We start from the raw sequence: 12,878 nt of genomic DNA, 5'->3' as shown, positions 1-12,878 counted from the left end.
CCATAGATTAGGGCCTAATTAATCAATTTAAATTGACCTGATTTCCTAATATGAACTGTAACTCAGTAAAATCTTTTAAATTGATGCATTTTGCATTTATATTTTTGTTCAGTATATGTAAGACGTTTTGGGTTGTTCTGCTGGTTAACTTTACTCTCGTTTATCTGGTTAAGTCTTATTTAAGACTTAATTATTGGCAGTGTACAATTTTTTTTGTGAATGCATCACACAACAGAACACTTAAACTGGAACGACACTCAGTAAAGGTTGCACAAAAAGCACTGTGGCAAACCACGCCCCCAAATATTCTAATGAGCCCCTGTCTCTACATGAAATATCTTACTTGGGTGTGGGATAGCACGTACTGGGTTTGGTATGGGTTAGCCCGTGTTGGGCTGGTGTGTGCTAGCCTGTGTTGGGCTGATGTGCAATTGGTGTGGTCAAGCCCTTGTTGGGCTTGGTGTGGGCTAGTTTGTGCTAGCCCACACCATATGGCAGACAGAAGCAATCTTTTTTTATTTAATTAAAAAAAATTTTTTATCCCCTTTTCTCCCCAATTTTCGTGGTATCCAATCGCTAGTAATTACTATCTTGTCTCATCGCTACAACTCCCGTACGGGCTCGGGAGAGACGAAGGTCGAAAGCCATGCGTCCTCCGAGGCACAACCCAACCAAGCCGCACTGCTTCTTTAACACAGCGCGCCTCCAACCCGGAAGCCAGCCGCACCAATGTGTCGGAGGAAACACCGTGCACCTGGCCCCCTTGGTTAGCGCACACTGCGCCCAGCCCGCCACAGGAGTCGCTGGAGCGCGATGAGACAAGGAATTCCCTACCGGCCAAACCCTCCCTAACCCGGACGACGCTAGCCCAATTGTGCGTCGCCCCACGGACCTCCCGGTCGCGGCCGGCTGCGACAGAGCCTGGGGGCGAACCCAGAGACTCTGGTGGCGCAGTTAGCACTGCGATGCAGTGCCCTAGACCACTGCGCCAGCCGGGAGGCCCGACAGAAGCAATCTTGACACACACACACACACACACACAAGGGTTGGGCTCAATTTGATTTGAAGGCAGTCATTTCAGGAAGTGATTTGAATTTAACATTTAACAAAAAAAGTACTTTTACAGGTCGAGAGTCATGCATCCTCTGAAACACGACCCTGCTAAGCCGCACTGCTTCTTGACACACTGCTTGCTTAACCCAGAAGCACCAATGTGTCGGAGGAAACTGGCGGCGATGTCAGCTTGCAGGTGCACGGCACACCACAAGGAGTCACTTGGAGCGCGATGGGACAAGGAAATCCCGGCCGGCCAAACCCTCCCCTAACCCGGACTACGCTGGGCCAATTGTGCGCCGCCTCATGGGTCTCCCGGTCACGGCTGGCTGTGACACAGGCTGGGATTGCACCCGGGTCTGTAGTGACGCATCAAGCACTTGTAATTGTAATTTTGATTTACTTCCTGAATTCACTGCCTTCATTTAGAATTGATCCCATCGATGACACACACACACACACACACACACACACACACACACACACACACACACACACACACACACACACACACACACACACACACACACACACACACACACATACACATACACATACACATACACACACACACACACAGCAAGACAAATCCTGCTTATGCCTCATCTGAACCTCTGAGATTACAGGGGTGAATTCTGGAGGACCACTGATAACCTTCAGAGTCAGAATATACAAAAAACACAAGTAGCAGAATTACAGTATTTATTTGATAGAGTTGAGGACACCAATGGTGTACTCCAGCAGGTTTTCAAAGAAGCTGTCAGCCATCCTCATTTTTATGGCCAACTCCTCTTGCATCTCCTGATGCAGAAAGAGCCCAACAGGCTACGTTAGGTCCAGCAGTGTGTGTCAGTTTTGGACAATGATAACACACTTGTAAAAAGCTTACCAGAATGTGGTCCACGCTGTCCAGCTTCCTCTTGCTTGAGGCTTGTTGGGAAGGTCTGGCCAAACTTATTGGTTAGGGCCACCTCTATCTTCTTGCAGCCATAGGCCTTTAAAACCTCCCAAGCAGTGTTAATAAACATGCACGCACGCACAGACGCACACCCACACAGAAACACACACACACACAGAAACACACCCATACAGAAACACACACATACAGAAACACACCCATACACGGGAAGACTTGACTCCACAAATCCTGCTTATGTTTCACCTGAACCTCTGCCATATTATCGAAGCTGAGGGTGCACTTGTAGGTGTGGTGTCTGTCCTCAGGCTTCTCCCATGGCAGCCTCTTAACTTTTCCTTCTGGGAAGATGTTTTTTTAATATTTTTTTTATTTCACCTTTATTTAACCAGGTAGGCTAGTTGAGAACAAGTTCTCATTTACAACTGCGACCTGGCCAAGATAAAGCATAGCAGTGTGAACAGACAACACAGAGTTACACATGGAGTAAACAATAAACAAGTCAATAACACAGTAGGAAAAAAACAAAATGAGTCTATATACATTGTGTGCAAAAGGCATGAGGTAGGCAATAAATAGGCCATAGGAGCGAATAATTACAATTTAGCAGATTAACACTGGAGTGATAAATCATCAGATGATCATGAGCAAGTAGAGATACTGGTGTGCAAAAGAGCAGAAAAGTAAATAAATAAAAACAGTAAGGGGGATGAGGTAGGTAAATTGGGTGGGCTGTTTACAGATGGACTATGTACAGCTGCAGCGATCGGTTAGCTGCTCAGATAGCAGATGCTTAAAGTTGGTGAGGGAAATAAAAGTCTCCAACTTCAGCGATTTTTTCAATTCGTTCCAGTCACAGGCAGCAGAGAACTGGAAGGAAAGGCGGCCAAATGAGGTGTTGGCTTTTGGGATGATCAGTGAGATATACCTGCTGGAGCGCGTGCTACGGGTGGGTGTTGATATCGTGACCAGTGAACTGAGATAAGGCGGAGCTTTACCTAGCATGGACTTATAGATGACCTGGAGCCAGTGGGTCTGGCGACGAATATGTAGCGAGGGCCAGCCGACTAGAGCATACAGGTCGCAGTGGTGGGTGGTGTAAGGTGATTTGGTAACAAAACAGATGGCACTGTGATAGACTGCATCCAGTTTGCTGAGTAGAGTATTGGAAGCTATTTTGTAGATGACATCGCCGAAGTCGAGGATCGGTAGGATAGTCAGTTTTACTAGGGTGAGTTTGGCGGCGTGAGTGAAGGAGGCTTTGTTTGCGAAATAGAAAGCCGATTCTTGATTTGATTTTGGATTGGAGATGTTTAATATGAGTCTGGAAGGAGAGTTTACAGTCTAGCCAGACACCTAGGTATTTATAGATGTCCACATATTCTAGGTCGGAACCGTCCAGGGTGGTGATGCTAGTTGGGCGGGCGGGTGCAGGCAGCGAACGGTTGAAAAGCATGCATTTGGTTTTACTAGCGTTTAAGAGCAGTTGGAGGCCACGGAAGGAGTGTTGTATGGCATTGAAGCTCGTTTGGAGGTTAGATAGCACAGTGTCCAAGGAAGGGCCAGAAGTATACAGAATGGTGTCGTCTGTGTAGAGGTGGATCAGGGAATCGCCCGCAGCAAGAGCGACATCGTTGATATATACAGAGAAAAGAGTCGGCCCGAGAATTGAACCCTGTGGCACCTCCATAGAGACTGCCAGAGGTTGTCGTGGAAAATCATCTCAGAAATATAACGCTTTATCAGAACTTGTGAAATCAAAAACATGCTTTTATTTACAATAGTATGACCATCTCGAATGTCCCACCGAACCCCCCCTCTCAGAAGTCCAGTCCTTTATATTTATACCCACATAGTATTGTCCGTCCCCTATGAAGTCATTCCCCACCATCTGCCTTCAATCAGTTTATAATGGTGGCCGGACCCTCCCTTCACCACTAAATCAATGCACTCTTTGTGCCCCCCCCTCTCTAGGGCATCCAATTGCTTATAGGCGTCTATGTGTCTGGTCAGTTTCACTCAAATGGAATCAGCAGACTATGTGTTTCTTGTTCATTAGTGTCCAGCCATCTCAGGCATATTTCTCTGGTATGTATGCTTTTCTAGTGGAATGAGTAGACTATAAATCTAGTGTGTCAAAACACCCTGGCACCAACATGTCTGGGCAATCTATCAACACAATGGAGAATCTACAAGGGTCAGAGGGTCAGAACGTCCCCCAGTAGATTTCCATTACCACGGTCTCATGATCTATGTCAACATGTGGCTCGTTACTCCAATGTTCAGCTATCTTTTATATTTCTATGTTATCCATGTGTATAATTGTACTCCTACAAGGTCCGGACAACTGGCCCTCCGATTTGACACACTAAACTCTGTCTGAGAAGCAGTTGGTGAACCAGGCAGTCATTTGAGAAACCAAGGCTGTTGAGTCTGCCGATAAGAATACAGTGATTGACAGAGTCGAAAGCCTTGGCCAGGTCGATGAAGACGGCTGCACAGTACTGTCTTTTATCGATGGCGGTTATGATATTATTTAGTACCTTGAGCGTGGCTGAGGTGCACCCGTGACCAGCTCGGAAACCGGATTACACAGCGGAGAAGGTACAGTGGGATTCGAAATGGTCGGTGATCTGTTATTAACTTGGCTTTCGAAGACTTTAGAAAGGCAGGGCAGGATGGATATAGGTCTATAACAGTCTGGGTCTAGAGTGTCACCCCCTTTGAAGAGGGGGATGACCGCGGCAGCTTTCCAATCTTTAGGGATCTCGAACGATACAATTGAGAGGTTGAACAAACTGGTAGTAGGGGTTGCAACAATGACGGCGGATAATTTTAGAAAGAGAGGGTCCAGGTTGTTCAGCCCAGCTGATTTGTACGGGTCCAGGTTTTGCAGCTCTTTCAGAACATCTGCTATCTGGATTTGGGTGAAGGAGAAGCTGGGGAGCTTGGGCAAGTAGCTGCGGGGAGTGCGGAGCTGTTGGCCGGGGTTGGGGTAGCAAGGAGGAAAGCATGGCCAGCAGTATTGAAATGCTTATTGGAATTCTCGATTATCGCGGGTTTATCGGTGGTGACAGTGTTACCTAGCCTCAGAGCAGTGGGCAGCTGGGAGGAGGTGCTCTTATTCTCCATGGACTTTACAGTGTCCCAGAACTTGTTGGAGTTAGAGCTCTACAGGATGCAAATTTCTGTTTGAAAAAGCTAGCCTTTGCTTTCCTGACTGACTGCGTGTATTGGTTCCTGACTTCCCTGAAAAGTTGCATATCGCAGGGACTATTTGATGCTAGTGCAGTCCGCCACAGGATGTTTTTGGGCTGGTTCGAGGGCAGTCAGGTCTGGAGTGAACCAAGGGCTATCTGTTCTTAGTTCTACATTTTTTGAAAGGGGCATGCTTATTTAAGTTGGTGAGGAAATTACTTTTAAAGAACGACCAGGCATCCTCGACTGACAGGATGAGGTCAATATCCTTCCAGGATACCAGGCCAGGTCGATTAGAAAGGCCTGCTCGCAGAAGTGTTTTAGGAAGCGTTTGACAGTGATGAGGGGTGGTCGTTTGACCACGGACCCATAGCGGATGCAGGCAATGAGGCAGTGATCGCTGAGATCCTGATTGAAAACAGCAGTGTATTTGGAGGGCAAGTTGGTCAGGATAATATCTATGAGGGTGTCCATATTTATAGATTTAGGGTTGTACCTGGTGGGTTCGTTGATAGTTTGTGTGAGATTGAGGGCATCTAGCTTAGATTGTAGGACTGCCGGGGTGTTAAGCATATCCCAGTTTAGGTCACCTAACAGAACGAACTCTGAAGATAGATGGGAGGCAATCAATTTACATATGATGCCCAGGGCACAGCTGGGAGCTGAGGGGGGTCAACAGTGATAGACTTATTTCTGGAGAGGTTAACTTAAAAAAATTGAAGCTTGAACTGTTTGGTTATAGACCTGGAAAGTATGACAGAACTTTGCAGGCTTTCTCTGCAGTAGATTGCAACTCCTCCCCCTTTGGCAATTCTATTTTGATGGAAAATGTTGTAGTTGGGGATGGAAATCTCAGAGTTTTTGGTGGCCTTCCTAAGCCAGGATTCAAACACGACAAGGACATCAGGGTTGGCGGAGTGTGCTAAAGCACTGAATAAAACAAACTTAGGGAGGAGGCTTCTAATGTTAACATGCATGAAGCCAAGGCTTTTATGGTTACAGAAGTCAACAAATGAGAGCTCCTGGGGAATGGGAGTGATGCTGGGGGCTGCAGGGCCTGGGTTAACCTCTACATCACCAGAGTAACAGAGGAGGAGTAGGATAAGGGTAAAGGGGTCACCTCACCATTGTTCCTGTAAACAGACGAGGGATAGGGTGGAGAAATGCAACCACTCACACTCACAGACAGTCATGTCCATAGACCAAAATTAAAGTTTACAATGATTTTTCTGTAAACAATGTAAGCGTAAACAAAATTTAAAAAACAGTGCACAACAAGCTCACATTTTAGTCTCTGACAGGGCAAGAGAAATAAGGGATCCACAAGTCACATTCAATAAAAATCAATAGGCACCATCAAATCAATCACCAACCTCAATATCCTCCGAAAAAAACACAAAGAAATGCTCCTCCTACCAGTAAAGCACAGGGGTGTCAAATACATATTAATTTTTGTTTTAATAAGAATGCCATCAGAGTATAAATAAATACAACAAATGTTTTGATTTGTTTAACACGTTTTTGGTTACTGCATGATTCCATATGTGTTGTTGAATAGTTTTGATGTCTTGACTATTATTCTATAATGTAGAAAAAAGTAAAAATAAAGAAAAACCTTGAATGAGAAGGTGTGTCCAAACTTTTGACTGGTACTGTACATCTGAAATTGCACCCTTAGGAAGCTTGTTCAGCTCAAAGATGCTCTCTATAGCTGTACTCACAGGCCTATTGGGAAATGCAGGTGTGTTAGCTCTAACAAAGTTCCTAGTCTGGAGATAGTGGAAGAAGTAGGATTGGGGAAGTTTGAACTTTTCCTGTAACTGAGCAAAAGAGACAAATGTATCATCAAAGAATAATTGGGCTGGTGAGAAGAGGCCCAGTAGGTGCCAGATGCCAAAAGCCCCATAATTGATTGGGCCTGATAGAGAGAAAAGCCTTGAAGGCTAAATGCTAAACGGAACTGATTCCAACTTTTAAGAGACTGCTTTACAATTGGGTTGACACACCTTTTGCCGAGGGATATTGGGAGAGACGAGCACAACACAGAGGAAAGTGCAGGAGGTTTACATGATTCAGATTCGATCTGGACCCAGAGAGGTCTTGGGTGAGTAGGATCCGTCTGTAGCCAGTACAAAGGGGCTCTGAAATGTGCAGCCCAATAGTATGTCTGAAAATATGGTGGAGCTAAATGCCTTAGACTAAATGCCACCAATGCCTTAGACTTCGGTAAATGTTTTCTCCCAATCCGTGGAACCTTATCCACCTTTCTTTTGGGACTTTTTCAGCGCAACATTTTCTCTTGATTGGAAGCTGTTTTTCCCCAATCAATGCACAAATAAATATACCAATCAAATTTAATAGAGACATTGGTGATTTTATCAATGTAATCAGATTGAAAATATTAGGCTGTTATTGACATTGAACTGATTATATAGCCTACTAACCAGATGTGATAAAATTTGTGTTTAATCTGTAGCATATGAATTGGGCTGCCATTATGTTCTGTTCCTCCAACTTTTAGCTGAGAAAAAAGTTGTCCCAAGCCCAAACCTATTGCCAACTCCTGCTGTACATAGTTTAGCGGGATAGGAGGGGGGCGGACGTTTTTTGTCTCGCCTAGGGCAGCAGAATGTCCATGGCCGGCCCTGCCAGTAGGTGTACAAAAACATTAAAGGGATTTTTTTTTAAAAGTGGGGTTACAAGTTGACCAATTTTCAAAGCAGAATTACTTTCACATTGTTCCTAGTGTATGATATACTCTTTTCTAGCTCTGAGTGTTTACTTTTATCCAATGTAAAAAACACAATTAAAAATGTTGCTACTTAAGAACGAATCGAGCCGGTCGGTCAGTTACAAAACGGGTTGTTTGGGTCCTGGATGCGGATTGGTTGATAGCAGGGAGTTATAGCACCACAATTTCCATATTCCATGGGGAATGCCTGTTAACAGTTCAGTAAGATTTATCAATGCGCATCCACTGTCCCACAGCCCAGCCAGTAAATGTATAGACTTAATCTCCCCTGGAAAAAAGCATCTAGACAATATTTCGTCCCCATGTAACAATCCTAGCGTGTCCGACATATGCAACATGTTGCAGTTTTGTTTGTCATCTCCACTGTGCCATGAATGTGAGGAGACTGACAACTTCTCTGACCGAGGCAAGTTAATTTATTAAGGATACATTATTATAATGGATAAACAGTTGAAGATGGGAAGTTTACATACACCTTAGCCAAGCACATTTAAACTCAGTTTTTCACAATTCCTGACATTTAATCCTAGTAAAAATTCCCTGTCTTAGGTCAGTTAGGATAACCACTTTATTTTAAGGATGTGAAATGTCAGAATAATAGTAGAGAGAATGATTTCTTTCTTTCATCACATTCCCAGTGGGTCAGAAGTTTACATACACTCAATTAGTATTTGGTAGCATCGCCTTTAAATTGTTTAGTTTGGGACAAGCATTTCGTGTAGCCTTCCACAAGCTTCCCACAATAAGTTGGGTGAATTTTGGCCCATTCCTCCTGACAGAGCTGGCGTAACTCAGTCAGGTTTGTAGGCCTCCTTGCTCGCACACGCTTTTTCAGTTCTGCCCACACATTTTCTATGGGATTGAGGTCAAGGGTTTGTGATGGCCACTCCAATACCTTGACTTTGTTGTCTTTAAGCCATTTTGCCACAACTTTGGAAGTATGCTTGGGGTCATTGTCCATTTGGAAGACACATTTGTGATCAAGCTTTAACTTCCTGACTGATGTCTTGAGATGTTGCTTCAATATTTCCACATAATTTTCCTACCTCATGATGCCATCTATTTTGTTTAGTGCACCAGTCCCTCCTGCAGCAAAGCACCCACACAACATGATGCTGCCACCCCCGTGCTTCACGGTTGGGATGGTGTTCTTCGGCTTGCAAGCCTCCCCCTTTTTCCTCCAAACATAACAATGGTCATTATGGCCAAATAGTTCCATTTTTGTTTCATCAGACCAGAGGACATTTCTCCAAAAAGTACGATCTTTGTCCCCATGTGCAGTTGCAAACCGTAGTCTGGCTTTTTTATGGCGGTTCTGGAGCAGTGGCTTCTTCCTTGCTGACTGGCCTTTCAGGTTATGTCGATAAAGGACTCGTTTTACTGTGGATATAGATACTTTTGTACCTGTTTCTTACAGCATCTTCACAAAAGTCCTTTGCAGTTTGGGGAATGATTTGCACTTTTCACACCAAAGTATGTTCATCTAGGAGACAGAATGCGTCTCCTTCCTGAGCTGTGTGGTCCCATGGTGTATATACTTGCGTACTATTGTTTGTACAGATGAACGTGGTACTTTCAGGCGTTTGAAAATTGCTCCCAATGATGAACCAGACTTGTGGAGGTCTACAATGTTTTTCTGAGGTCTTGGCTGATTTCTTTTGATTTTCCCATGATGTCAAGCAAAAAGGAACTGAGTTTGAAGGTAGGCCTTGAAATACATCCACAGGTACACCTCCAATTGACTCAAATGGTGTCAGTTAGCCTATCAGAAGCTTCTAGAGCCATGACATAATTTTCTGGAATTTTCCAAGCTGTTTGAAGGCACAGTCAACTTTGTGTATGTAAACTTCTGACCCACGGGAATTGTGATACAGTGAATTAGAAGTGAAATAATTTGTCTGTAAACAATTGTTGGAAAAATTACTTGTGTCATGCACAAAATAGACAATACAACAACAGGTTGGGGTCAAAACAGGTGATGTGTCACCACTGCAGCAAACTATGTGCATTTTCATTTGTTTTACCTTAGTTTCTATTGCCAATTCTTAGGATACAGTTGAAGTTAGAAGTTAACATACACTTAGGTTGGAGTCACAACCACTCAACAAATGTCTTGTTAAAACAAACTATAGTTTTGGAATGTCATTTAGGAATGTTTATCCTTTAAAGCTTGGAAAAGAGACCCTTTCCGACAGATGTTTTAAATCCTTAAAGAGAGAGAGAGAAAGAGAGAGAGAGAGAGAGAGAGAGAGAGAGAGAGAGAGAGAGAGAGATCTCTCCTTGCTGGAGAATTAGATTGTGATATAGTGTTGGTTGTTTAACAGAAAGTGTGGTATGTAATGTGTTTGTTGCTTTGTCAAAGCTTCTTTAGTGGCCTGAGTTAGTTTACTCAGTTTTGTTGTAAAGTGTTTGTGAAATTGTTAATAATTATTATGTTTAATTTGTTCCCAGGGGGGAAGGGGAAGGCACTTAGGGAGTGCTTAGGCAAGAGGCCCGAGGGCATACATATACCCGTAGTATATTCAATGTCTCCGCACACTAGGTAAGACCTGGGCGGACCACCCCCTGTACTTTGGTTAGGTAAGTTAAGTGGGTAGGCAGGTTAGATAGGAGAGGGGGAGCTTTGATATTTACTTTCTTTCCTTTGGTTCCGTCCAGCCCCTTTTCCCCATATTACCGTGTAGGAAATAAATCCTAGTAACGGTAAATTCTGCCTTTGTCGTCCTTTCTCGCACCTACCGTCCATACCTCTTTCGCTTCACGGAGAGTTGAGTTGCAGCAGGGAGTTGCGTTCCCTCTTTATAGAGGCGTGCGTAACAGTTGAATTGGCGATTTCCAACTTGTTGTGTAATGTTTATGACCAATGGCCGATGAGCACCGATACGTTTTTATCTATAACTTCTCTTCATATGACAAGGATTGAAAAGGATTTTCCAGTAGAATGTCAATGTGATTCATGCTGATGACTGTTTGTTTAGCTTGCTAGCTAAGATTATGAAAGTATGATGTTGACATAATCAGTCCAATCAAAGCTATGGTAGATATAACGTGATTTGATATCATTTTATCTGTGGCCGATGACCTTAAGCCTTCTTGGATGGGGCACGTCTATGGCAGCACCTAAGGCGGTTTTAACTGCCTAGCTCTCCCTGTAGATTCTGCTGTGAGCCAATCACGGCGCAACTAGAGAATATTACCTACCCCTACGCTCTGTATTTTCCGCTGGCTGCCCCACCACCACAGAAAGCACTGAGCTAGGCTTAAACACCTGCATTTTGGAGCTGCCTTACTCAAGGAAGAAAGAAAGAGACCATGTTTGTACTCAAATTTGTTTTTACATTGTTTGCAAATTGATATGTGATACTTATTAATGCCAAAATAACATGCAAAACAGGGAAAAAATACAGGTCCGGCTCAAAACATGAGGCTGTGTAGGCTAATCACCCACTGGTAGGCTATGCACATTTGCGAGCAATGTGTATGTGGATCTATCTGTTTGCTAGCCAGCTAAATTAGCAAGTTAGTTTCTTCAATTACCAGTAGATAGAGCTCACTTTAGTAATTATTAGCTATAGTGTCCAACATGCTACTGGCAACACTGGTCGTGCTGAGAAGTCTAAAATATGGTCTAACTAGCAAGTGTTGCACTCTGAAAATATTCTCAATCCCTTGCTGAATGAAAATCGCAGAAGCTCAACATCAAAGCAATTTTGTAACGGCAGAACCACCACCAGTGTTTTCAAATCTGTGCTCCTGCATATCGTCAGCTGTTGCACAGACAGGCAGACGCATAGACGGACTGGAGTCAATATTATTATTATTAATCTTTACATCATGAATTTGTCAGCTAAATTACACATATATTATGTATCACTCAACTCTCATTTAAGAGTCTCGTTTGTGTTTAAAGCGATATGGCTAGATATGTATTGTCGACGTAAGTGTTGCTGTTGTCGTGGATGGATCAGAAGGATAGATAGAACGTGCGCGAGAAAAATGATCAATAGGCCTATGCATGCAACATGCATAATTACCTGGAGAAATCTGACATGCAATTTGCAAACAAAGCTAATGTACTTATAATTCGCAAAACCTTTCATCTAAACATTTCGAGATACACTATATATACAAAGGTATGTGGACACCCCTTCAAATTTGTAGATTTGTCTATTTCAGCCACACCCGTTGCTGATTGGTGTATAAAATCGAGCACACAGCCATGCAATCTCCAAAGACAAACATGGCCTTACAGAAGTGCTTAGTGACTTTCAATGTGGCACCGTCATAGGATGCAACCTTTCCAACAAGTCAGTTTGTCAAATTTCTGGCCTGCTAGATGTGCCCAGGTCAACTGTAAGTGCTGTTATTGTGAATCGGAAATGTCTAGGAGCAACAAAGGCTCAACCATGAAGTGGTAGGCTACACAAGCTCACAGAATGGGACAACCGAGTGCTAAAACGCGTAGCATTGGAAACGGATTCTCTGGAGTGATGAATCAAGCTTCACCATCTGACAGTCCGATGGACGAATCTTGGTTTGGCGGAGGCCAGGAAAACGCTACCTGCTTGAATGCATTGTGCCAACTGTAAAGTTTGGTGGAGGAGGAATAATGGTCTGGGGCTGTTTTTCATGGTTCGGGCTAGGCCCCTTAGTTCCAGTGAAGGGACATCATAATGCTACAGCATAAAATTACATTTTAGACGATTCTGTCCTTCTAACTTTGTGGCAACAATTTAGGTAAGACCCTTTCCTGTTTCAGCATGACAATGCCCCCATGCACAAAGCGAGGTCCATACAGAAATGGTTTGTCGAGATTAGTGTGGAAGAACTTGACTGGCCTGCACAGAGCCCAGACCTCAACCCCATCGAACACCTTTGGGATGAATTGGAAGGCCAGGCCGAACCGCCCAACATCACTACTCGACTTCACTAATGCTCTTGTGGCTGAATAGAAGCAAG

The sequence above is a fragment of the Salvelinus fontinalis genome, chromosome 26, assembly GCF_029448725.1.
Source record: "Salvelinus fontinalis isolate EN_2023a chromosome 26, ASM2944872v1, whole genome shotgun sequence".
NCBI lineage: Eukaryota > Metazoa > Chordata > Actinopteri > Salmoniformes > Salmonidae > Salvelinus > Salvelinus fontinalis.
Note: the sequence above shows the minus strand (reverse complement) of the source record.